Source organism: Microcaecilia unicolor, chromosome 1, assembly GCF_901765095.1.
Source record: "Microcaecilia unicolor chromosome 1, aMicUni1.1, whole genome shotgun sequence".
NCBI classification, from domain to species: Eukaryota; Metazoa; Chordata; class Amphibia; order Gymnophiona; family Siphonopidae; genus Microcaecilia; species Microcaecilia unicolor.
Genome location: NC_044031.1, coordinates 158,145,461 through 158,172,603, shown reverse-complemented (window position 1 = coordinate 158,172,603; position 27,143 = coordinate 158,145,461). Strand labels below are relative to the sequence as shown.

The 27,143-nt window shown below is 40.2% G+C and overlaps 1 protein-coding gene and 1 long non-coding RNA gene across 2 annotated transcripts in view; both read right to left on the bottom strand.

The window, feature by feature from the left end:
- The window catches only part of ITGB8 (integrin subunit beta 8), a 321,665-nt gene that overhangs the window by 191,321 nt on the left and 103,201 nt on the right, over positions 1–27,143 (bottom strand).
- LOC115469214 lies at positions 1,015–13,684 on the bottom strand. Its single transcript, XR_003941972.1, has 3 exons — positions 13,569–13,684; positions 10,230–10,394; positions 1,015–1,231 (listed from the first exon to the last, which is right to left on the bottom strand). It is a non-coding gene; the product is annotated as an uncharacterized LOC115469214 (long non-coding RNA).

Below are 27,143 nucleotides of genomic sequence, written 5' to 3'. Positions count from 1 at the left end.
AAGGCACCACGCTCCCGAATTCTATCAAAGTTGCTAAAAAACTGTGCATTCAAATTTGGGCACATGCCCAATTTGCACACAACTGAATAACAAGCTAATTACTGTTGATATTTGGCTTAACAACCAATTATTGGCACTAATTAGATTTAATTGAAATATACATGCATAAATTTAAATTTTATAAGCTAGTTCAAAAAGGGGGCACAGAAATGGGAGGTTCATAGGTGGAACAGAGGGCATTCCTAACATTTACATGTGTTATAGAATAAGGGGATAAGCACCTAATTTAGGTGCATACATTTGCACCAATTTTCAGTTGGTGCAAATGGTCACACCTAAAGTTAGCCACTATTGCATGGCATAAGTGCTATTCTATAAACCAGTGTTTCTTAAGTCGATCCTGGAATACCCCTTACCAGTCAGGTTTTCATGATATCCACAATGAAGGTGCATGAAAGAGATTTGCATATAATGGAGGCAGTGTATGTAAATCAATTTCATACATATTCACTGCAGATATCCTAAAAACCTGATTGGCAAGAGGGTACTCCAGGACTGACTTGGGAAACACTGCTACAAATTGCCCCTAAATTTAAGAACGGTTTATAAAATGGCGCTTTTTTGGTGCAGGTTTTTTTGGTGCCATATACAGAATTCACCCCATGATGTCTTTATAACATAGGTACTATATATCAATCTATGTGCCTCAGTACCCTGTTATAAAACTACCCTTTAAAAAATCAGAATTTGCAAATAAGCCTGGAGCAGAAGATATAGTGCAAACTAACATAAGAAGCAAGTCTATCAATCTCACTCTAGCTGTTTGGTGAACAGATACACAAGCTTAAGAGAGCAAATGAAAATGTGTCTGGAAAATGTGATAGATGAAGAGCAAATGATACTTTAATTTCAACCACTGTGTTTTCTCAAGACATCATCAACTTGGATAATAATTTGCTAGGCTTTACTTTTATTTTCTCTGTTGTGCTTGATTTTTCTGCTCTGTCATCTCTTGTTTCTCTCTGACTGCCCTCACAGTGTGAAAAATAAGGTTATTATTTATCATTAATACCATGTTGGTTGATCTGATGTATACATTATCTCTCAGATGGCAGTTTCCATCATTGGGTACAACGATCCCAGCTAGCTTGCTGTCAAGGGCTAAATGTGAGGTCTGATCTGTCATCATCAGAAGTAAGCGTTTAGCTTCTTTACGCCATCCAATCTCTTTCTAAGGTTTAAAAAAAATACAATCAAGAACAGAAATCATTCTTTTATTCTTTAAAATAGTCATCTCTTAATTTTATTATCAAATAAGGTGCATGGCACTGTCAAAGAAACAGATAGATTTGTTTTGTTGGGCAGATTAAAGAGCAGGATTACTATTAGTGTGACTTTGGATCAAGGCTATCTTCAGTACCGACACAATGACTTATTTTAAACCATGGTGATCCCAAGTGATTTATCTGACATTGGATATAACACATCACTTTAATTCACAGAAAAGAGACAGATTTTTACATTTTATTCAAAAGACAAATATGTTCTGTTCTAATATCTCTTTTTTGGGGGGGGGCGGGGAGGACGACTATGTCATAATATAGGAGCTCCAACAGAGGTGGCAGGGGTGTAAGTATGTGTTAGCTGCAGCTATCAGTTCATGGATGTTTGGATTATTATGAAACATTATAGACAGACATGGGAAAAGAGGCAAAACAAGGTACTGGAAAAGAATGACAGAAAAAGCTCTTACTAGGGATGGGCAGTCATTTATAACTGAAGTGTCAATGATATTTCTTCTGTAATTTACCATCATTGGCAAACAGACAAGGTTCACAAACCAAGGCCCTTAATTACCCCCCCCCCCCCCCCCCCGGGACCTACCTCCATGGTGGTCTAGCGGGGTCCACGGGCAAGACTGAGAAAGATCTGCTCTTGCCCATAGCCATGGCTGTGACTATTCTCCATAGTCTTGCTCTGCCCCAATAGACCCTGCTAGACCACCAGGGAGGCAGGTGAAAGGGGAGCATTGTGGGGGAAGGAATGGGGGTTGCAGAAATGTTCATTTTGTGTCATCTCCTGTGTATATTTGCAGAAAAAAAAAAGAATAGCAGGGAACTGGTCAATGCGAGAGGTAATTATAGAGGTTGTACATGGCTGTTATAGTGGCACAGTTCTGATGTAAGTCACGGATATGAGACATCAATGGCAGAGCGAAGATACTTACCTGTAACAGGCATTCTCCGAGGACAGCAGGCTTTATATTCTCACAAGTGGGTGATGCCGACCCGCACATCCTAGTCTGAGATATATTAAAGATAAATGAGAGCTTTGTGGAGTGCGAGACACACTCCACCTCGCATGCGCGAGTGACTTCCCGCCCGCTGCGAGAATGCGGTCCCCTCAGTTTAATGCTATAGTACAAAATAAAGTAAAAATAACAAGGAGACAACTCCAAGGGAAGGTGGGAGGGATTGTGAGAATATTGTAGCGCTATAGAAATGCTAAATAGTAATAGTAGTAGTAGTAGAATATACAGCCTGTTGTCCTTGAACAATGCCTACTACAAGTAAGTCTCTTCGCTTTCTCCGAGGAAAAACAGGCTTGTGGGGAATCCCCAGCATCCAGGCTCACCAAAAACAACAAACATTGGCCAAGTGGGCCTCACAACGGCGAAGGCATAACAGAGATTAATCTGAAACTATATACAATCCAAATGAGAGTGCAGCCTGGAACAGAATAAAATGGGCCTAGGAGAGTGGAGTTGGATTCTAGACCCAAACAAATTCTGCAACACTGTCTGCCTGAACCGTCTGTCGCGTCCACACATTCACACCCTCCTACTGCCTTGAGCAGACCACGTCACAGCCTTGCAAATTTCTTCAATGGAGGCTGAACTCAAGGGGGCTACCAACGCAGCCATGGCTCTGACATTATGAGCCGTGACATGACTCTCTAGGCCTAGCCCAGCCTGGGCATAAGTGAAGGAAATGCAATCTGCCAGCCAATTAGAATGCGTTTCCCCGATGGTGATCCCCATCCTGTTGGGTTCAAAAGAAACAAAAAGCTGGGCGGACTGTCTGCAGGGCCTTGACCACTCCATGTAGTAGGCCAATGCTCTCCTGCAATCCAAGGTGTGCAAGCTGCTTTCACCAGGATGAGCAGGAAGTCGGGGAAAGAATGTTGGCAAGACAATCGACTGGTTCAGATGGAACTCAGACACCACTTTCGGCAGGAACTTAGGGTGCGTGCAGAGAACTACTCTGTTGTGATGAAACTTAGTATAAGGTGCATCCACTACTAAGGCCAGAACCTCATTGACCCTACGAGCTGAAGTAACAGCCACCAATAAAATGACCTTCCAAGATCAAGAACTTCAGATGGCAGGAATTCAGAGACTCAAAAGGAGCTTTCATCAGCTGGGTGAGAACGATGTTGAGTTCCCATGACACTAGTGGGGGTCTGACAGGGGGCTTTGACAAAACTAAACCTCTCAAGAAGTGAACAACTACAGGCTGTCCAGAGATGGGCTTCCCTCCTACATAAGTACACAAGTATTGACATACTGGGAAAACCAAAGGTCCATCAAGTCCAGCATCCTGTTTCCAACAGTGGCCAATCCAGGTCACAAATACCTGGCCAGATCCCCAAAAAGTACAAAACATTTTATACTGCTTATCTCAGAAATAATGGATTTTCCCCAAGTCCATTTAATAATGGACTATTGACTTTTCCTTTAGGAAGCTGTCCAAACGTTTTTTAATCTCTGCTAAGCTAACCGCCTTTACCATTTTCTCTGGCAACGAATTCCAGAGTTTAATTATACGTTGAGTGAAGAAAAATTTTATCCGATTCGTTTTAAATTTACTACCTTGTAACTTCATCGAATGCCCCCTAGTCCTAGTATTTTGGGAAAGCGTAAACAGATGCTTCACATCTATCCACTCAACTCCACTCATTATTTTATAGACCTCTATTATATCTCCTCTCAGCCACCTTTTCTCCAAGCTGAAGAGCCCTAGCCAGTTTAGCTTGTCCTCATAGGGAAGTCATCCCATCCCCTTTATCATTTTTGTTGCCCTTCTCTGCACCTTTTCTAATTCCACTATATCTTTTTTAGGATGCGGCGACCAGAATTGAACACAATATTCGAGGTGCGGTCACACCATGGAGCGATACAAAGGCATTATAACATCCTCATTTTTGTTTTCCATTCCTTTCCTAATAATACCTAACATTCTATTTGCTTTCTTAGCCACCGCAGCACACTGACCAGAAGGTTTCAACGTATCATCAACGACGACACCTAGATCCCTTTCTTGGTCTGTGACTTCTAACATGGAACCTTGCATGATGTAACTATTACTCAGGTTCCTCTTTCCCACATGCATCACTTTGCACTTGCTCACATTAAACGTCATCTGCCATTTAGACGCCCAGTCTCCCAATCTCGTAAGGTCCTCTTGTAATTTTTCACAATCCTCCTGTGATTTAACAACTTTGAATAGCTTTGTGTCGTCATCAAATTTAATTACCTCACTAGTTATTCTCGTCTCTAGGTCATTTATAAGTGTCAAAAAGCAGCAGTCCTAGCACAGATCCCTGGGGAACCCCATTAACTACCCTTCTCCATTGAGAATACTGACCATTGAACCCTACTCTCTGTTTTCTATCTTTTAACCAGTTTTTAATCCACAATATAACACAACCTCTATCCCATGACTCTCCAATTTCCTCTGGAGTTTTTCATGAGGTACTTTGTCAAACCACTTCTGAAAATCCAGATACACAATATCAACCGGCTCACCTTTTTCCACATGTTTGTTCACCCCTTCAAAGAAATGTAGTAGATTGGTGAGGCAAGATTTCCCTTCACTAAATCCATGTTGACTTTGTCTCATTAATCCATGCTTTTGAATATGCTCTGTAATTTTGTTCTTTATAATAGTCTCTACCATTTTGCCCGGCACCGACGTCAGACTCACTGGTCTATAATTTCCCGGATCTCCTCTGGAACCTTTTTTAAAAATCTGCGTTACATTGGCCAACCTCGAATCTTCTGGTGCCACGCTCGATTTTAAGGATAAATTACATATTACTAACAATAGCTCCACAAGCTCATTCTTCAGTTTTATCAATACTCTAGGATGAATACCATCCGGTCCAGGAGATTTGCTACTCTTCAGTTTGTAGAACTGCCCCATTACATCCTCCAGGTTTACAGAGAATTCATTAAGTTTCTCCGACTCGTCAGCTTTGAATACCATTTCTGGCACCGGTATCTCACCCAAATCTTCCTCGATGAAGACCGAAGCAAAGAATTCGTTTAATCTCTCCGCTATGGCTTTGTCTTCCCTGATTGCCCCTTTTACTCCTCGGTCATCTAGCGGTCCAATAGATTCTTTTGCCGGCTTCCTGCTTTTGATATACCTTTAAAAAATTTTATAATATGTTTTTGCCTCCAATGCAATCTTTTTTTCAAAGTACCTCTTTGCTTTCCTTATCAGCGCTTTGCATTTGACTTGACATTCCTTATGCTGATTCTTATTATTTTCAGTCGGTTCCTTTTTCCATTTTCTGAAGGATTTTCTTTTAGCTCTATTAGCTTCCTTCACCTCACTTTTTAACCACACCGGCTGTCGTTTGGTCTTCCGTCCTCCTTTTTTAATATGCGGAATATATTTGGCCTGGGCTTCCAGGATGGCGCTCTAAGTTTTTTTTTTACCGTTCTTCTCATTTTATCATAGTCTCCTTTTTTAAAGTTAAATGCTAACGTATTTGATTTCCTATGTATACTTACTTCAAAGCTAATATCAAATCCGATCATATTATAATCACTGTTATCGAGCAGCCCCAGCACCATTACCTCCTGCACCAGATCATGCACTCCAGTAAGGACTATGTCTAGAATTTTTCCTTTTCTGGTCGGCTCCTGTACCAGCTGCTCCATAAAGCTGTCCTTAATTTTATCAAGGAATTTTACCTCCCTAGCGTGCCCTGACGTTATATTTACCCAGTCAACATCGGGGGAATTGAAATCACCCATTATTATTGTTTTGCCCAGTTTGTTTGCGTCCCTAATTTCCTTTAACATTTCTGCATCCGTCTGTTCATCCTGCCCAGGTGGACGGTAGTACGCTCCTATCACTATCCACCTGGTCAGGATGAACAGACTGATGCAGAGTTGATGATAAGCACTAATTGCACTAAGATGAACCCTTACAGAGTTGGTCTTGAGACCAGACTCTGGTAGGTGTAGAAGGTATTCAAGCAGGGTCTGTGTAGGGCAAGTAAGGGGATCTAGGGCCTTGCTCTCACACCAGATGGCAAACCTCCTACATTTGAAAAAATACCACATCTTAGTGGAATCTTTCCTGGAAGCCAGCAAGACCCAGGAGACACCCTCCAAAAGACCTAAGGAAGCGAATTCTGCCTCTTTTTATTTTGTTTTCATTACGCTTATCACATATTTGCTTTCGCACAGACATTGAGTGCTTGTTTAAAAGTATTCCTTAAAGACTGCTAAGAGTCCTGCTATATTGTTTAATTTCTTTTCTGATTCTATCTAGACACTTAATTCATTCTACTAATGGGTTTGATTCCTATTTAGCTATCCCAGTGATATATTCTACAAGATATTATTATCCTTATTGGTTACCAACTTAACACCAAAGGAATCCCTCTGGTTTTGCTCCTAGCTATTTAAATCACAATGACCCGAACATTGTGCCTTCTACTAAACATCATACTAAAAAAGGCTCCAAAACCTTTTGTAATAAATGCCACTTGATTAAAGTCCCACTGTTGAGCAACTTTACTTGTTCTGTTTTTTCCCTGTCTGTACGTTATGTCAATGCTCAATCAGTTGTTAACAAAGCTGCAATTATTAAAGATTGGATAAATGACAATCTCTGTAACTTAGCTACATGCAAAAGATGATCCTATTATTCTTGATGTATGCCCACCCAGGGCCAGATGCACTAAACTTAACGAGCCATTAACGAGCAAGTAGTAAACCATGGCATGCACTAAATGCTTCTCCGAGACATTTTCCGATCACGGTAGCAGGTAACGAAAACGGAATGCAGATAAGCAAATTAGTAGCTCAATGTGTATAAATCGTATTGTAGTGAGATGCACTACTGTTTTCCGATTGCTTAACCGTGAAAAATCTAAAGGGAGGTTTGTACCTCTCATTGGGGCTGCGCAGCCTCTAAAAACTTGTATAAATGTAACAAAAAGAATTGGGAAAAAAGATTGTCCAAGTGCTCGTCAGGGACGTCCTTTATGGATGTCCTTCACTGCCTAGCCACGAAGGACGCCCATCACAAAAGCTGCAGGAAGACGTCCAGCTCGTGTTATATGTCCCTTATGAGCACTTGGATTTTTTTTTTCTTCAGAGAAGTCCTTCCTAATTGCCTGATGTAAGCCTGCCTTTAACATGCAAGCAGTAACCAATGGAAATGTTAAGAGCAGTAGCACTTAAATTAACTGGGGCTTTTTTCAGCACTGAGGTTTCAGGCTGCTGACAAGTTTCCTGTTCGTCAGGGACGTCCTTTTTTTGTTGTTGCTTTTTTTGAGTGAAGGACGTTCATAAAGGACATCCTTGGCATGCGCAGAGCAGCCAGCATAACGCTTGGCTGCTTTGCGCATGCTCGACTGGCCGACTGGCTTCCGAGGGAACAGAGAATGCAAGTAAGCTACAACGAGCAGCTCATTTGCATTCCCTTTCCTTGATGCATGGCCATTCCCTACCGATTGGCTATGGAATTGGTAAGGGAAGGGCTCTTCCGAGGACCTTAGTGCATCTGACCCCCAGTCATTCTGTTCTTCACTTCCCTAGAGCTAAAAAGAGAGGAGGTGGTTTAGCTATCATCTATAAATCATCTATTTCCTCTATTTAAATGATCCTTTACTGCCTCATTCTAAGAAGATAGAATCTGGTCCGTTTTTCATCCAATCACTACTGAACAGGTCAATCATGCATTATGCAAATTCATACTGTCTGTTCAATACGTGCCCTACCTATCTCCTCAAGTCAGCTCCTGATTTTTTCTTACATCATTTGCATTTGAATCTTACTTTGCTATTGTCTCAAGGTTTCTTTCCCTCTGACAAAGGCAATATTATTTTGACTCATATACCTAAAAGTACCCAAACTAGCTTGTTTAGTTTCAACTATAAACCAATAGCCTCAATTCCTCTTCTTGTTAGGTAATAGAAGAACTTGTCATGCGCCAACTTATGAAGTATCTTCAGCTTCATGCCATTTTGCACAGTTCACAATCTGGTTTTAGGCCCTCTTACAGTACAGAAACTGTGCTTACCACCCTTTTGGCTAGCTTTAGGAGAGAATTAAGTTCTGGCAACAAAATATTGATACTTCAATTTGATCTATCCAGTGCCTTTGATACTGTTGATCATAATTTTTTTTAAACATTCTTGGATATTACGGAATCTGTGGAGTTGTCCTGAAATGGTTTTCTGGCTTCTTAAGATCTAGGTCGTATCAAGTCAAACAATCAGGTGTACTTTCTTCCACTTGGTCTCCTGGCTATGGGGTCCCTCAGGATTCCCATCTTTCCCCCATCTTATTTAACATTATGATACCACCTCTTGGTTATCTTGTAGAAAAACATGGTCTTTCGACTTACATATATGCTGATGATGTCACCATTTATATCCCATTATCTAAGGAATTACTTGACATAACTCACATGATTAGTCTAGGGATAAAACTTATGGAATCTTGGACGTCTAATTTCAAACTAAACCTTAAAACTAAGTTTCTAATTATAACTAACCCTCACCATCCTATGAATCTTAGTAACTTTACTATTAAGATCAAAACCTATTCCCTTGAGTCATCAATGAAAATCTTGGGAACAATAGATCGTTTCCTCACCCTTGAAATCAAGTCTCTAAGTTGACCTTGAGTGTCTTTCACTCACTTTGGAAGCTAAAGAGTGTTGGAGGAGGCACAGAGAAGGCCTCCAGTATTCAATTTCTCAGAATTAATTTTTCATTTTTAGACAGGGAGAGATGAAGATTTCTCCCCTTCTGATCATGAGAACAGTTATTGCTGGAAGCATTTCACTCTACCCCCCCCCCCCCCCCTTACCCAGCCAGGTAATTGTAAACCTGTCTGCCCACGATCTCTCCCATAAGTGTGGACAGGCCTCAGGGAATTTGGGCGACAGAGTTCTTTTCCATGTCTTTTGTAAGGGGGCACTTCACAAGGCAAGAGAGAATGACATTTCTGTAACCGTGAGAGGAAATAACACTACTGTTTCTCTGTTGCCCTGCGCAACCTACAAGCGTCTCTATTGTATTAAGCAAGATTTGTATCCTTCCATTGGATGACATATTAGCTGCAAAATTCTAAACCATTCTTCAAGCTTCAATAGATTCCTTCTCATATGTACGCTATTGCAGATTTTGGTATCATCTGCAAAGAGGCAAACCTTATCCACGAATCCTCTCAAAATATCACTCACAAACATGTCAAAAAAACCAGACTAAGGTCTAAATCCTTGTGGCACACCACTGATAATACCTTTATTATCAGAGTGAACATAATTTATCAATTCCCTTTGTCACCTCCCATTTAACCACTTTCTAACCAAAATCAGTCAATTCAGGGCCCACATACAACTGCCAGATTTTCTAATCTAGTCACCAAAGTGTTTTTGAACTGTCAAGGGTTCTAAAATGTCAACATTTTAGTTCTTTTGCAAATTTTGGGACATTTTATCACACAAAGTCCTTTTAGTGAAAAGTGTTTGTATAGGGGGTCTTTTACTAAGGTACCTTAACGTTTAGCACTAGCTGATCTTTAGCGCACCTTCGTAAAAACTCCCCTTAATATATTAGCCTCTTAGAATGAAATTCCTCTAAGGCAAGAAAATATTAAGGGCCTGTTTACTAAGGTGTGCTAGCATTTTTAGCACATGCTAACGCTAGAGACACCCATATATTTCTGTGTGTGTCTCTAGCATTAGTGCACGCTAAAAATACTAGTGTACCTACAGCGCGGTTTAGTAAACAGGGCCCCTACTATACCTGAATGCAACTTGCCTTGAATCCAAGTTTGGAAAGGGCAAATAATTAAACGTAAAATTAAAATCCAATCAACAGTAAATTGTTCTAAATTATTAAGGACACTTGCATTCACTGAAACTTTAAATACAATACTGCTGTGCATTCAGATTACTCTTGAATCTGCTTACCTGGCATACAACTGCTTGAAGCATAGCATCAAATACGCCTTCGGGTGTATCAATATTTCCAGAATGTTTTTGTTTTCTCACGGCATTTCTAAATTCTGTTACATTATCAGTCATGGAAAGCACATGAATATAGCCATGAGAAGGCATACAGGCAGAACAAAACCACTACAAGGCAAAACAGAAACATGATATGTTTTTAGGATGCACTGTTATATCCTTCAATATTAATTACAGTTTGAATTTGGAGGAAGACAAAATTAAAATACTGTATTGGACTACATTGAGTTTAACAATAAAAGGAATCACAGAGCACAGATCTCTGGGATTTTTCGGGGCCGATATTCACATTGCAGGAAGCAGACCAGCTAACCCCCCTGGTCGGTAGTGAGCCTGGATATTCAATGTTGGGCCGTTTCCAGTGACCAGCATTGAATATCTGGTTTATTTTTGGCTGGGCTAAACTTAACCAGCCAGTCTAATATTCACGCTGGCCGGTTAAGTTTATAGCTGCCAAAGATAGGCCTGCTGGGTGGCCTGATTTGTCCACCAAACTTAGCCAACGATGTCCTGAATATTCACATATAGCCGGTTATATTTCACAATATAACTGGTTAGCTGCTATGCACTGACTGTGAATATTCAACAGAAGATAACCGCTGAATATTCAAGGATAACCGGTTAAGGAGCAGTTCATGGCTGGTTAAATAGTGCTTAATATCAGAAAGGGGGGGGGGTGTTCCGTGTTTTGGTCTGTAAAATGTTTCCCTGACATAGGATTGGTTTTACTGCTTGTCATGTGCACTTTCAAGAAACTGTCATCACAGAGCATAATTTTTGGTTTTATTATATTACTAGTAAAAAAGGCCCATTTCTGACACAAATGAAACGGGTGCTAGCAAGGTTTTCCTCGGAGTGTGTATGTTTGAGAGAATGTATGTGAGAGTGGCTGTGTGTGAGAGACAGAGAGTGAATGTGTGAGTGTGTGTGTGTGTGTGAGAGGGAGAGTGAGTCTGGGTGCGAGTGTGTCTGTGAGAGAGAGAGTGTGTGTGTGAGAATGAGAGTGTGTGCAAGTGCGTATGTGAGACACAGTGTGAGAGAGTGTGTGTTTCACACAGATACAGTGTGTGCAAGAGAGAGAGTGTGTGTGAGATACAGACTCTCTGTGAGACTGAGTGTATGAGACCAAGAGAGTGTGTGAGTGACTGTGTGACACATAGAGAGTGAATGTGATACAGTGTGAGACATAGAGTGTGTGAGAGACAGTGTGTGAGAGTGAGAGAGAGAATAACATTGACTGTGAGAGAGAGAGTGTGTGTGTGTGACAGAGATACCCCCCCCCTCTCTCTCTGTCTCTGGTGTCTGAGCGTTACTGTGCAGGACGCTGAGCTCTGGCTGTGCTTCAAGGAACTGACCAATCCAATTTAACAGAATGCACCTCCAACATTCTGAAGCCGAGAAACCTCGTGTGGTTGGTCACTTCTGCTTGTGACGAACCCGAAAGTACGTGATATCAATTCAGGAGATGGATACAGAGAACAGGAATGCCTCAGCCATGCAGTCAGCTTCAGAATGTTGGAGATGCGTTTTATTATATAGGATGATAATTTTTTTTTCAAAATTCAATGCAGTATCACAATATAATTCTGTACACGAATCAGTATACTTTTAAAATCTTGGCCTGCAGCACTTTTAATACAGTCAACAATTACTGGAATCAAACACAAATTCTTATGGGCCAATAATCAATATACTGGCCACCAGATAGTCAACACATAACTACTTTACTCACACATTTAAAAGGTAGACATACATATAGACGAACATGGAGACATTCAAGCTGGGAGGAGGAGCAAGGGTAGGCCCCCAAAACTATTTAATGGTTACATTTAGCTGCTAACAGATAATTTATAAATGTAGAGAATTTAGATTTCGCTCACGCTTTAGCAATAGAAGCTCAAGGTGAGTTCCATTCAGAACCCGTATGTATTTCTCTTTCCTTAGAAGACTTACAATATAAGGCTATCCATAAGTAATGGAAGATTAAGCCCCTTAGTCTATTCATTTGACACCTAACTGTGCAGGTAGTTTACAGAATACTAGCACTACACACATCATAAACCTCAAGAATGGCATTTCTGTGCTTAATGCTAGGCAGTGTTCCATAAAATAGATGCCAAAGTTGCAAAGCGCATAACTGCAAGGAAGGCATACACATAGCCAGGCCATTGGTATGTCATCAAGTGACATACAGAATACATTGGGTGTGTTGCATGGCGCACTTAAGCATGCAAACTTACACCAGCTATTGGCCTGTTGTAAGTAGGAGCGCCAATGCATATTTACATTAGTATTCTACAATAATTTAGACTCATGTTAAGTGCCATTTATAAAATTGGTACTAACTGTGCCCCATTGTGGTGCCTACATCTTGGTTCTGAGCTCTAGAATTACCCCTTAAGTAACTTGTCCAAAGATTAGAGAGTGTCGGTGGGATTTGAACCCTGTCTTTCCTTGATTCTCAGTCAGCTGTTACCCCTTGGGCTGAATGAGAGGCCTAAACTAAATGGATAGTGCCAATGCAGTTAACACACTATAAGGGCAATTCTGTAACAAGATGCTCAAGGGTGCGCACCCCTTTTCAAGTGTAAATGCATAAAAAATTAAAACTTATGCGCATATCCGCTGTAAGCACTACTGTGTAAGGCACATGTAAATGGCTTAATGTGCAAATGCAAGGGGGTTGAAGCTGTGGGCAGAGCATGTGAGGGATTATATGTGTGTCTCCCTTAAGTTACGCCACTCTTACTGCATTTAGGCACACCTAGTTACACCATGTCTATGGCTGGTGTAACTGCACACGCTTAAATGTAAGGTGATCTGATAGCAGCTTAAGCAATTTTTCTAAAACAATCTAGGTGCCTAGATACTGTTATAGAATGGGCTCTCAATATGCGGCATCAGGGTGCCTAAAAGGAGATACTCACTTATAAAATTGCTCTACTTCTGTATAGATTCCTATACAGAGTGTAGCACTGAATACATTACACAGAAAGCCAGTGATTGCACCAGCTCAAATATAGCCTTTAGACTATTGTGATGTTTTATGCATGTGACCCATGTATGGCTCAAGAATCCTATCAGATGAAAACATGCATGCATAAAAACCTAACAGAATAAAAAACATACAACATAATTTCAAACCACATAAATCACTTTTCCCTCTGTATATTTCCCATCTATGCAAGAGATACATGCTTTAGTAGCAATATGCTGAGCCTGGTTCACAATATTTCCATACACTGTTTTATCATATACTAGTATATGTCAAACAGTACATACCTGCAAGGATTATTGATTTTGCGTGGATGAATGCTGCTGTATGGTGATACAGCTTTATCTACAAATGATCCAAATCCAAATCGAAAATCACGAGAGACATTTGTCATCTTCTGAAACAAGTCAAGTCCAATGGAGTTTAAGTTTCTATACTTTTGAGCATAGAAGCAGAGACATCAACTAAATAGTAAAGGTCCACAGGATATTTCTCCAGGTGACGAATTGTTAATGTAAAACTTGCTTCTGCTCCTATTTAGAAAATGAAATACACTTTAAGCAAATGTTTATAAATATGAAAATTAAAAATATGTCTATATCCAATGCAAACCTTTTTGTCATATTTGTGTTATTTCAACAGGTTTCAAGTAGGGCCAATGCTAGGGTTTCTGGTGCACCCCTTCAACCTATCAGACGGTGCTCACTCCCCCATCCAGCATCTCTCCTTTCTTCCTTCCCCACCACCACATTTAGCATTCTCCTCCTCTCTTTCCTTCCCTCCCCTCCCAAGAGCAGCAGAACACCTTTTGTTTGGTAGGTTCCAAGCTCTGCCCTCAGCTCCACATTCAATTCCCACAATGATTACATTTAGTCAATTTTATGTAAATCATATACCCTCTAATTCAATAACAGGGCGGTGCCATTTGTGCATATATGCTATAGAATACTAGCCCTTATGCACGTATAATGCATACTTACATGCAAAAGTCACTTAGCACATAAGTGCAAGGTGGTATATGTGGGAGGGGCATGGGCGGGGGGGTTCGAATTACACACGTAAATTACAAAATAGTTATGTGCTAAAGCGCCGTATTTAGATGCATCAAAAACGAAAGTATATCAATGCTCTTCAATACATCTGACCATGGAATGGTGCTACTAATTGGGTTTATGCTAGGTATTTGTGACCTGGATTGGCCACTGCTGGAAGCAGGACACTGTATATGGACCATTGATCTGACCCAGTATGGCTGTTCTTATGTTCTTATGACCACTACCAGCAATACTAGAACTATGAGGTTAGATCTTAATACATATTTTAAATATATCAAAAAAATTTTAAATATGGACTGCAACTTGCTTGGCTCACATTTCTAGAGCCACTAGACAAAAAAAAATCATCAACAGTCCATATAAAGTGCTTAACTTAATGTGAAAATGTATTTCCATGAAAATAATGTTGAATCTTATAATGTTACAAATAGTACTATGGAACATACTATAAAACTAATGTCAAAGCTAACCTCAAATATTTTTGAATTTGTGCTTCATTCACTTTCTCTATAAAGATATTCCATTAAGTAACATCAACCTCACATCTCCCAATAGGGAATAATAGCTTAGTATTGAAATAACCACTATCATTAATGGGAGTCAGTTATTATCATAGGTTCTTTTTATAAAAAAAGAAAGAGGAAAAAAGAATCAGCATCAAAACTCCCTTCCTGTGGAGAAAATCTTGCAATGTTTACATGAACTTTTTAACTTCACTAAAAATAGCATTCTGAATGGATTCCCTCCTTGATAGATCATGTTTTTGAACCCCTTTCTCCCACCTGCCTAATTTTTCAGTCCCCAGCTCCAGTATTAGACCCATTTGAAAGCCCCACCTGCACCCTTCTCACACCCTTTTTTTCTACCCATCCTCAGGATCAGGCATATTCTCACTATTCCCAGTGTCGGCCACCTTCTCCTACCTTCCCTGCACCTTTAAAATCATTTGCAGAGCGATGGAGCATCTCTTTTGGTTGCCATCGCTCTGCTTATCTTTGACTGGTCTGGATGCTGGCACTGTATGTGCATTCAAGTCAGAAACTACTCCCATTGCTCTGCAAATGATTTTAAAGTGCACAGCAGTTGGGAGAAGGGGCAGCTGGGGAGTATAATTTTGATGGGGCCAAGACACTGGTGGCCCCTCTATTCCATTTCCTGTGAATAATACCAGTAGATGCAGGTCAGTCCAACAGGTAAGCAAGAGCAGCTTTTGGCACCCACAGAATGCTGGTGCCCTCAGCACTCCTGCTGTTCTTACCATGCTTATGTGTTGTGTCTGCCCTGTTTTTAAGTCAAAATTTGCATACATCATCTATGATTCGGATTTTACAAAAAACTCACTGAACACAGAACTTTTTGTAAAATGCGTATAATAACCTGGAACAATTGGACACCTGCACTCATGCCAGGTTGATGGTAGTGTAATGTGTGCATATAAAAGTAATTGCAACAAAAAAATTCAGTCTCAAAAATACTTTAAATTTGAGGGAGTTTAAATATATAAATATCTCCAAAAAGAAGTGAACCCTATATAATCATTAAACAAGATTTGTTTTTTGTTTAAGGACCACCAGAAAGTGGATAGAGTCCAACTCTCAGTTGTATCTGACTCTAGCAGTCACACCTATGTCTTCGTCCATTTTTTATATTTAAAAATATTTTTTTCAATATCTTCCACTACGTATATTCTTCAAATAAAAGTTTCATTTCACTTATCTTAAGAAGTTTTTATTCAGTCTTATTTCTTTCTCGGCTACCTCACAAAAACCAAACTTTAAACTGATCACAGTGATCCTATCCAACATAGCGCACGTTCGCTAGTCCAACTGCATCAGGGATTCAGGGTTTTATTTAGCACTTCTTTGGCATAACATTCTTATTTCACCATAATTCTTAATATTTGAAGAAATATATATAGTGGAAGATATTTAAAACATTCTTTTTATATATTAAAAATGGACTGATGAAGATAATAGGTATGAATGCTAGAGTCAAGACAAAACTGAGACTCCTCTCTTCCCTTAGACACCCCTGAACCCTTACCCCTCCCAAAGTCCTCTCCAGGGATCTACTGTGAGTTTCCATGGTTCTCTGGTTTCTAGTGAGTGGTGCAAGCACAATCTCCACTCACTTACTAGTGGATCCCTAGCCTTGAGGAACATATTCACTCGCTTTTTTCTCAGGTACTGACTGATACCCCTTGGTGTAAAAGAAATACCTACAGTACCTTAAGCTATTAATAAAAAGGTGTGGATCAGATTCAAATTAATAAAATGTAGCCCTCATTACCATGCTGTTTAGCTATGGCTCCGTACCAGGAGCTAAATTTAACAAACCCTTTTACTGCAAAAAAAAAAAAAAAAATTAACTCCTGGTTCACCACAAAGAAAAACATCCTTCACATATATGAAAAAACCAAGGATTATTATTTTGAGGAAGCTGGTGGCTTTGTAGAAGTGAGGTAAGATGCTCTTTTTTCTCTAGCCAGGAGCAGGCAGATGAAATCAGAAAGATAAATAAAGATTTCCACCCAAGTTCACCAACCAGTTCACCAGCAAACCATTTGTAACTTATTATGAGAGTTATATGCAGAGCTCACCTGTAAATAGAGTTAGATTCCCCATAGCATATGCAAATAATTCACTTAGCGGGGCATAATCGAACGAAAACGTCTATCTTCATGGGCGTTTATCTCCGAGAATGGGTCCATGAAGGGGCGGACCAAACCGTATTTTTGAAAAAAATAGACGTCCATGTTTTATTCGACAATTTGTGAGCTGGGCGTTTTTGTTTTTCAGCGATAATGGAAAATGAAAGCGCCCAGCTCAAAAACGAATAAATCCAAGGCATTTGTTCGTGGGAGGGGCCAGGATTCGTAGTGCACTGGTCCCCCTCACATGCCAGGACACCAACCGGGCACCCTAGGGGGCACTTTTACAAAAACAAAAAAAAAGGTAAAAGAGCTCCCAGGTGCATAGCACCCTTCCCTTGTGTGTTGAGCCCCCCAAATCCCCCTCAAAACCCACTGCCCACAAGTCTACACCATTACTATAGCCCTAAGGGGTGAAGGGGGGCACCTACATGTGGGTACAGTGGGTTTGGGGGGGTTGGACGATTAAGCATTAAGCAGCACAATTGTAACAGGTAAGGGGGGATGGGCCTGGGTCCACCTGCCTGAAGTCCACTGCACCCCCTAACAACTGCTCCAGGGACCTGCATACTGCTGCCAGGGAGGTGGGTATGACATTTGAGGGTGAAAATAAAAAGTTGTGAAACATCATTTTTTGTGGTGTGATGGGGGTTAGTGACCACTGGGGGAGTCAGGGGAGGTCATCCCCGATTCCCTCTGGTGGTAATCTGGTCATTTAGGGCACTTTTTGGGGCCTTATTCGTGAAAAAACAGGGTCCAGGAAAAGTGCCCTAAATTCTAGCTACAAACGCATACTTTTTTTCCATTATCGGCGAAAGGCGCCCATCTCTGTTCGGGTGATAACCATGCCCCAGTCTGGCCTTCACCACGCCTCCGACACGCCCCCGTCAACTTTGTACGCTTCCGCGATGGAGTGCAGTTGAAAACGTCCAAGGTCGGCTTTCGATTAAACCGCGTTATTTGTTTTTGTGAGATAAACGTCCATCTCCCGATTTAGGTCGGAACTTGGGCGTTTTTCTCGTTTGATTATAAGCAGGTTAGTATATTGGGAATGTTGAAAGCACACTAAAATCAAACAATCCAATTTCAGTATGCATTTTGGTATAGGCTGTTAAGTATCTTAAATGTTGCTCAAAAGTCAAAAGGAAAAATAAGTTAATTACCTGATCATTTTCTTCCTTCAGTTCAGCCCCAAAGGATCAGTCCAGACAAATGAGTTGTGACCATCCACCAGCAGGTGGAGATAGAGAACACTAATGAGTTGTGGTTATAAGGTCCTGTGCATAGCAACTCAGCCAGTATTCGATAACAAAGCTGTCAGAGAGACTGACTTACAGAGGAAAAAACTACAGCTTCTAGATAGAAAAATAACCATGAAATATATGGCAACGCTCGTGCCATAGAAAAAAAATGGAACCTCTCTCAGATGATGTCTTTAACAAGCTCTTTATTAAAAAAAACATAAACATATAAGCAACCTGAGTCGAGTTTTGGCCCTACCGGCCTGCATCAGGGGTGTATACATAAATAAAAATCCATTAAAAAACAAATATATGAAAAAACAAATAAAAGATAAATAATTAAAAACCATATAACTATAAAGACCATACCTAGGAATATTGTAAAGCAGTATACTTTCCTAGAGCGGTTGGATTGCAGCCCAAACTCCTATGTAGTATGTATATCTATGTGGACATTAAAAAATGCACATATATATATATATATATATATATATATATATATATATATATATATATATATATATATTGATACATAGAAAGGTTCATCATAAAAGGATCACATTACATATGTATGAGACTAAAATAGTGGGAATATAAAAAATGAAATCAAAGGAGCAATCATGAATAAACTTAAACAACAACAGAATGGATGTCAATTGTATAACTTATGATAAAAACCTTATAGACCAAAATCTACATGTGAATCAGAAAAGATGGAGCATAAGGAATGTCATTGAAAAACATATATACAGGTATAAAGTGTTATCAAGCTAATATTGTCACAAAAGGTAATAGAGCCACATATGTGTATGTTCATATTTGAGAAAAAAAACATGCCCGATTCCGTCCGGTGGTCATCTGGTCATTTTGGGTACCTTTTTGTGCCTTATTCGTATAAAAAACACGTCCGGGTGAAACGTCTAAGTGTTCGTCAGGGACGTCCTTGCTTTTTTCGATTATGGGTCAAAGACATCCCAAGTGTTAGGCACGCTCAGGTCCCACCTTCGCTATGCCTCTGACACGTCCCCTTGAAATTTGGATGTCCTTGCAACGGACTGCAGTTGGAGACATCCAAAATTGGGTTTCAATTATACTGATTTGGACGTCTCTGGGAGATGGACGTCCATCTTCCAATTTATGTCAAAAGATGGACGTCCTTCCCTTTCGAAATTGAGCCTGATGGTGGAATTAGAAGGGCGACAAAAATGATAAAGGGGATGGGACGACTTCCCTATGAGGAAAGGCTAAAGCGGTTAGGGCTCTTCAGCTTGGAGGAAAGGCAGCTGAGGGGAGATATGATAGAGGTCTATAAAATAATGAGTGGAATTGAACGGGTAGATGTGAAGTGTTTGTTTACGCTTTCCAAAAATACTAGGACTAGGGGGCATCTGATGAAGCTACAAAGTAGTAAATTTAAAACGAATCAGAGAAAATATTTCTTCGCTCAACGTGTAATTAAACTCTGGAATTTGTTGCCAGAGAATGTGGTAAAGGCGGTTAGCTTAGCAGAGTTCAAATAAGGTTTGGATGGCTTCCTAAAGGAAAAGTCTATAGACCATTGTTAAATTGGACTAGGGGAAAATCCACTATTTCTGGGATTAGATTTTTATACCTTTTTGGGATCTTGCCAGGTATTTGTGACCTGGATTGCTGGGCTTGATGGACCTTTGGTCTGTCCCAGTATGGCAATACTTATGTACTTATGTAAGATAGGATTGTCATGTTTTCAAACAGGAAGGAATAAACCTCTCCTCAAAATTGCAAAGTCCTGCAAAAATAATTAAAATGCATCTATTTTTCTGTTAAGTCTGTCAAGGTTCTGATATCTCACTGTTCTCCAGTTCCAAAATAAATTCATAGATACTTCACATATTTTGTTTCTTAATTTTATCAAACTGACCTTGAAATCCTGTTCTTGCTCCTTTCAGAGTTGTGCGTGTTTTATTGTTCTCAGATAATGGTATTAATTAGATTACTGGTCATTTCTCATTCTTTATATCAGAAGACTGGAATGCACTTTTATCTTTTCCTCTCTGTGTCTGCCAGTGTTTTGGCAAACACATATTTAGGTTACCAGCAGCCCAAACCTTGCAAAGAAACAAATAGGGGCTAACGCAGTAAAATGCAAGGTAATTATTCTTTACATGGACTCGCTACAAATATCAAAGGACACATTAAAACTGCTTTAGGATGAGCCCAGTGGCAGTGTGGTTCACTACTATGCAGAAGGTTCACAATCTTCTCCTTGTGTTGCCTAAGAATAAGGATGGGAAGCTGCAAGGCAGAGGTCACAGCTCTAGAAGGGAGAAGGTTTAGTCACTGATTATGGGTGATAGCTAATAATCAAATTCATGGTTCCAGAAGCAACAGCCAAGCTACTTGCTTTGTGCAAAGATGATACTATAGAATATCAGGGAAAAGGTAAAAAATATATATAAGTAGCTCCATATGAAAGCTTGTGGTGCCAGATCCCTGCCACTGTTTTTGATGGAGTTGGAATTGCAAAGAAGCAGGGGGAAATGTCCTGGTTAAAAGAAAAACAACTAACAAATGCTGTACTAAGGGGGTATTTCAATAAGAAGCCAAATAGTTGTAGGTGGCAAGAAGGCATGAAAATGGTGGTGCATATGAACGAACCTACTTTTTATAGAATACCAACTAGTGAAAAAGTACCCACTATGATTACTTTGCCAGGGGCATGCACATGGGTGGAGTTTGTGCAGAGCATGAGCGGAATGCACAAGTACACATATAAATTATAGAATACTTTAACTTATGTATGTTTTAGTAAACAAGCTAAGTGTAGGAATTTGAACCATGGGTGAGGTAAGTCCTTGTGCCTCAAATATAAGTGTGTTTTCAACCTCTTGTGCTAGTATTCCAGAATGCAAAGTAGGTACTACTTCTGCTTTTTGCAGGCACCCTGTTATAGAAATTACTCTCTAAGGGGGCAGTTCAATCAGTGGACAGCTCCATTTAGGCACCTTGATGCCACACAATGAGAGCCTATTCTATAACAACATCTGATCACTGAGATTCCCTTAATGGCGAAGCCCCAAGCTACATGTACAACTTGATTGATCTTCCAGCCAGGAACTGGTCCAAATCTTCTCGAACATATCTCAACCTTCATCTTCCCAACTGCAAAGGCCTCAAATACAAAACCTACTATGTCTCCAACTTCTCTGTTATAGGCAGTCAACTCTGGAACACTTTACCTAGACATATCCAAAAAACCAATGAACACCTACCCTTCCGAAAGCTGCTGAAGACTTACCTCTTCAAACAAGCCTACCCAAACGACCCATCTTAAAACTCGAACCTAATCCACACCACCAGCACTACCCATACTCCAATCCTTTCCCCACATCTTTTACTATTGTCCCACTCTATATAACTGTGCTATCTCTGTGATACATGTACCTTACTTTGTATTATCTTTGTGATACATTGTACCATACTTTGTAAGCCACACTGAACCTGTTATCGAGTGGGAAAGAGTGAGGTATAAATGCTACAAATAAATAAATAAATAAATAAATAAATAAATAATAGTATAACCCAGAACTGGCATGCCTTACATTTACACACCTGCAGTTACACCAGCCATAGACCTGGCATAACTGTGAGAAACTGTAAGCTCCTCCAATCAACATCTCCTCGTCATCCCATTCATTCACACTTGCCTTTTCATGGTTATGCCTACCCAATGGAATCTTATATACCCTTGGATCTTCGCACTGAACTTTCTTCTATGAACTTTAGAGCAGCACTGAAAACATACCTCTTCAAAAAAATCTTTCAGTATTACTTAATTCAATTTTAAGACCATCATGTCTTTCCAGTTGCTAATCCTTAATTATGTGGGCCCTTTAGAATTGTCTTGGTTGATTTGTTTTGTCCATTTTTCTCCCCATTCCCTTTTCCCCCTTTTGCTTAATTTAGGTTTTAATTATTCCCTACCCTTCTCCCCTCCCTTATAAGTACAATTATTGTAACCATAGTTTTCCTGATGTATTCCTCCACTATTCTTTCTCTGTTATACTTCTTTTTGTATAATTTTCTATACGCCACTAAGATTTTGTGATTCACAGTATGTGAAATAATGTTGAACCTTGAACCACCAATTTCTTCATATGTTGCAAGCACTTTAATAATAAAATCATACAATCTGGGCTGGAAGACTGTGCTCTGCTTTCTGGTTATTTTTCATATCAGCGATTGGGAAAACACTGTGAGTTCCTCTTCCAATGTTTGTCTGAAATCAAACATGCATCAAATATTAGAAATGGGCTATCATTTGAAACAAATGTCATCCGCCAATAACAGTGTGCCCGCTTTTCCCTCTGGGGTATATGTGCAAACTATTGTGCATGCATGAACCACTGTGAATGTACACCCTATAGGGAAAGAATGCACAGCATGTGAAAAGAGGGTGCACTCCTTAAGAAGAGGCAGCACTATTAATATTTAAAACAAAAAAAAAAGCCAAATGAAAATGATATGAAAATTTTCTAGGTGCCTATCCCTAGCAAACAGCATTTGTACCAGCAGCCTACTGATTGATACCTAATCTTGAAGTGCCACTCCTCTCAGTTACTAACTGGTTCTTCTTTACTCTTTTTCTGTTTTAACCATGATCTCAATTCTAGTCTGGGATCAAGAACTCCCTAGAGTGCCAAGTCTCCAAGGATAGCACCTAAGCATCAAAGCCTCAAACAAACTGAGGGCCCCTCCCAGGACCCCTGCCCTCTGGCACCCTCCCATAGGGAATGATCTGGCACCATTACATAGAAGATAGCCCACTAGCACTCCCTAAAAGGGCAAATCTCTTGTTAGATTAATTCCTCCTCAAGGCATTTAACAGTGAATTTATATTCTCTCCACCTATGGAGACATCTCTATATATCAGTCTCATCAACAGATATCACTCACTCGCCAGGAGCCTGCAGCTTACCAGGAGGAATGAAATGAGCAAAAAAACTTGCCCATTTGCAGTTTCTCAATCTTGCTATAAAAGTCCCATCAGGACTGCAATTACTAGGCTTCACAGCAACAACAAAATCCAGCAACCCTAAGATGGCTGCCACTCCTGCCTGCAGGAAGCTGAGCATCTGAAACAATTGCAAGCAAGGAAAAGGTGGGCATACAGATAGGTGGAGTCTATGTGAAGAATGGGCATGGTGCACTGTTATGTATATATACATTACAGAATACTATAATTTAAGTGTGATTTTAAGCAATCTAGGTGGGAACATTTACACCCACTCTATGGCTGGTGTAAGTGGTCATACCTAAAATATACATACTTATTAAGTAATTAAGTAAAGGAAAGTAGGCACTCGATGATCCGGAGGAGGAAGATGGCACAGCCAAGAACAGTTGAAGAAGTGTGAAACAGTGAGCCTTTAAAGTATTAAGTGTCTCTCTTACTTTATCTCCAAAGAGGAAGTCTCCCATGCAAAGAGCATCCTCTAGTTTAGAATGTACATCCTCACACAATCCTGAAACACACATCCAAACCAAGCATATGACCACAATTATGGAAGCAGAAATTCTGTGTTAAGTCTCAAAAACATTGTAGCTGATACATATAAGGTGAGTATCACACTTAGCTATCTGTTTGAGACCCCCGATGCTCAGAAGCATATGCGGGCACTAGAAGCCATCAGTGCCAGACTAGCACCCATATTTGCTCCCGCAGAATGCTGAGAGGGCTCAAGAGAGGGGAACAACGAGCATGCTGGTTCACGGTGCAAATAGCATGCAAATACATGCTGATGAGATCTTTCATTATTCCTCCCAAATGCTCAGTGGGCAGCACACCAAACTAGGGCTCAACGCACAACTCTTCAGCACATGTGCCAGGCACTATAATCCCGCAGAAGTCCCTAATGCTCAATGCTACGAGCATGTCAAAATTTGCAATTCATTAGCATAAAGCGTTAGGGAGTTCCTTCACTGCGCTGATCCAGAAGTATTTTTCCAGCACTAGAGTTTTGAACATCTAGGCCTGAGTCTGCAAGGAAAGGCTCAGTGAGAAAATGTGGACTTTCTGGAAGACAATATGCATGTACTGGACCATACACGGCTGATGTGATGTTATAAGGGCAGATAGCATTGCTATCCGAAAAATCTTCTAGCCAAAGTGATCTAAACTAATGGATCTCTTTCAGATGGAATGTTGGAAAAAATTCCTGCTCTCTTGCCTTTACTCAAAGCATCCTTGAATACAACAGATGTGTGAAAGAGTTGGACTTCATTGAATCCTGGAGCTGGTTGAGCCTTATATTTCACATTTAACTTTTTAGAAACTGACAGATTCTGACACACACTGAATCGCTAGTACTGCAGTAAGTCATAGATAAGAGCAGAAATGGTTTCTTTTGGTTCCTCTATATATTTTAAAAGGCCAAAGACAGCTGTTCTCAGTTCAGCTGTTGCAAAGGGGAAGGTACTTTCTTTGCCTTCTTCTAAATGAATAGTGGATAAAAAATGTTCTCACGGAGATTCATTCCTGACTGGCACATGAAGCAGGTCAGACTGAATTCCTGTAGAATCCTTTTCACCATCATTGAACAAGGGAAAGTGAGTATCAAAGTGCTCTAACAGACCTCCAGCTGAAAAGACTCCGAAGATGATGGCAGTAGCAAATGCACTGGCTTCTATTCAGAATCAGACGTAGATAGTAAAGACACTGTAAAACTTTGAGAAGGCCAATCCTCTCTGTGCAGGGATAACTCCCATCGGATGGAAAGATATCTTCAAAAGTTCCTCACAGCTGATGTTAGGTAATTCTTTACAGTAGCTCTTTACAAACACATTGAACATTTCTTGCAAGTTCTCCTGTCCATCACCGATTGCATGGGCTTGAGAAAGAAACTATGCTGAAAACTAGTCCCTTAGAATGCAAACATTATGGGGCAAATTCAATAAATGGCACTGAAATTTAGGTGCCTGGATCCTGAGTGCTAGGTGTGGAACTGCATTTATAGAATACTAGCGTAAGTTTGCAGTTTTGCACCTAACCTTAGACATGAGCAATTAGACCATGTCAAAGGTTGGTGTAAGTGCTTGTGCCTAACCCAACTGTTGGCAGTTAGGCACATAGGGCTAGATTCTATAAATCATGCTTAAAAAACTGGCACCCAAAAAAAATACGTCTAAGTATATTCTATAAAATATGCTGAAATGTAGGTGTACTTTATAGAATACGCCTAAATTTCCACACAGTTTATAGAATACGCCAAGCGCCCATGCACGTGAACAAATGCAGACACCTAAATTAGGCGCAGACCAGGTGTACTCTACAACAATGCTCATAGATTTTAGAAATGTCCATGATCTGCCCATTCCAATCCCATGGCCATGCCCCCTTTTCAACTATGCGAATTAGAATTTACACATATGATGTCACAGAATATGATTAGACAGTTGTGTGTATAAATTCTAATGCCAATTAGTGTAAATAATTGCTTAATTGGCAATCAGCACTGATTGGCTTGTTAACTAAGTCGCATGCGCAAATCCAGAATACGACTGGATATGCACATGCAACTTAAGTCGCACTATATAAAAGCCTGGGGATAACCCCTAGAATTTTATAACCTAGGCGTATAACTCAGCATATACCTGACCCGACCATGCCCCTCCCACAGCCACGTCGTCCTAGAAGTTGAGCACAACAGAAACTGCACATGTAACTTCTAGAATACTAAGGTCAGCTGTATGCACAATGATCAACTGGTGCCAATTAATGCTAATTTAAGTCAAAAATTAGCTGTTAACTCAATTTATTAAATTAAGTTTTACATGCAACTGACCTTACTCTATTTTTTATAAACTGGGTGCCCAATTTTGCGCATGTAGCATAAAGTTGGGCGTCCAATTGTATAGAATTAGGGGGCTATTCTGGCTGTGTGCTGTTCTTTAAGTACATGGCAATATTCAATGGTGCATTCTTTGCAGATGAGCATTCATATAAGCAGAGTTTGGGCAAGGGATGGAAGGAGGGCACAGTTTATAATGTATGCATGTAAAAACTATGATGAAGGTTTGTTCTTTAACAATCTAGATGCAAGCATTTACACTAGATCTATGGCTGGTAAATGATCACACCTAAAAAATAGGCACATTTTTGATTATGCTAATATTTTATAAAGAAAAGTAGACATAGGCTCTGAATAGACATGTTCTTGGTGCCTAAAAACAAACACCTTTTTATAGAATTACCTTCTATGCAGAACGCATACAAGTTTAGTCCCGTAATATACACATTAAGGATGTACTGAGCCAGCAACGTATGTGCATTATGCACTGCCAGTAGAAACCTTTTGTAAAATGCTATACAATGTTACAAGGAAAACCAATTTAGTGGCCCTGTGTTTATTTATTTGTTACATTTGTATCCCACCCTTTCCCACTTATTAGTAGGCTCAAAGTGGCTTACATAGTTCCGGAGAGGTGGTTACAGACTCCGGTGTGAACAAATACAGTATAGGGGTACTATTACAGTGACAAGCACAGTAAAGAAGTATCGGTAAATAGGTTGGGGTGATTCAGACAAAATGTTAGGATCAGCGTGTGGATTTACCACGGCACCTTGGCCCCTTTTTACCGCAGCGGTAAAAGGCAAAGAAAAGGAAATGGCCGTGCAGTAAGTGCACACTTGCTGTGCAGCCATTTCCAGGGGGAACCCATGCCACCACCTATTTAGGAGGTGGTAAGGGCTCCCGTACTAACCTGGTAGTAACTGTGAGGTGCATGGTGCTGCCCAGTTATCGTTGGGTAAGCCCCCGGCAGTAAAAAAAAAAAAAATCCTGTTATGCCAGAAATTACAAGTGCTATTAGCAGCACTGTCAACTTCTGTGGACGGCCAGAGGTAGTGACAGATTAGCGTGCGACAATGCTGCAGTA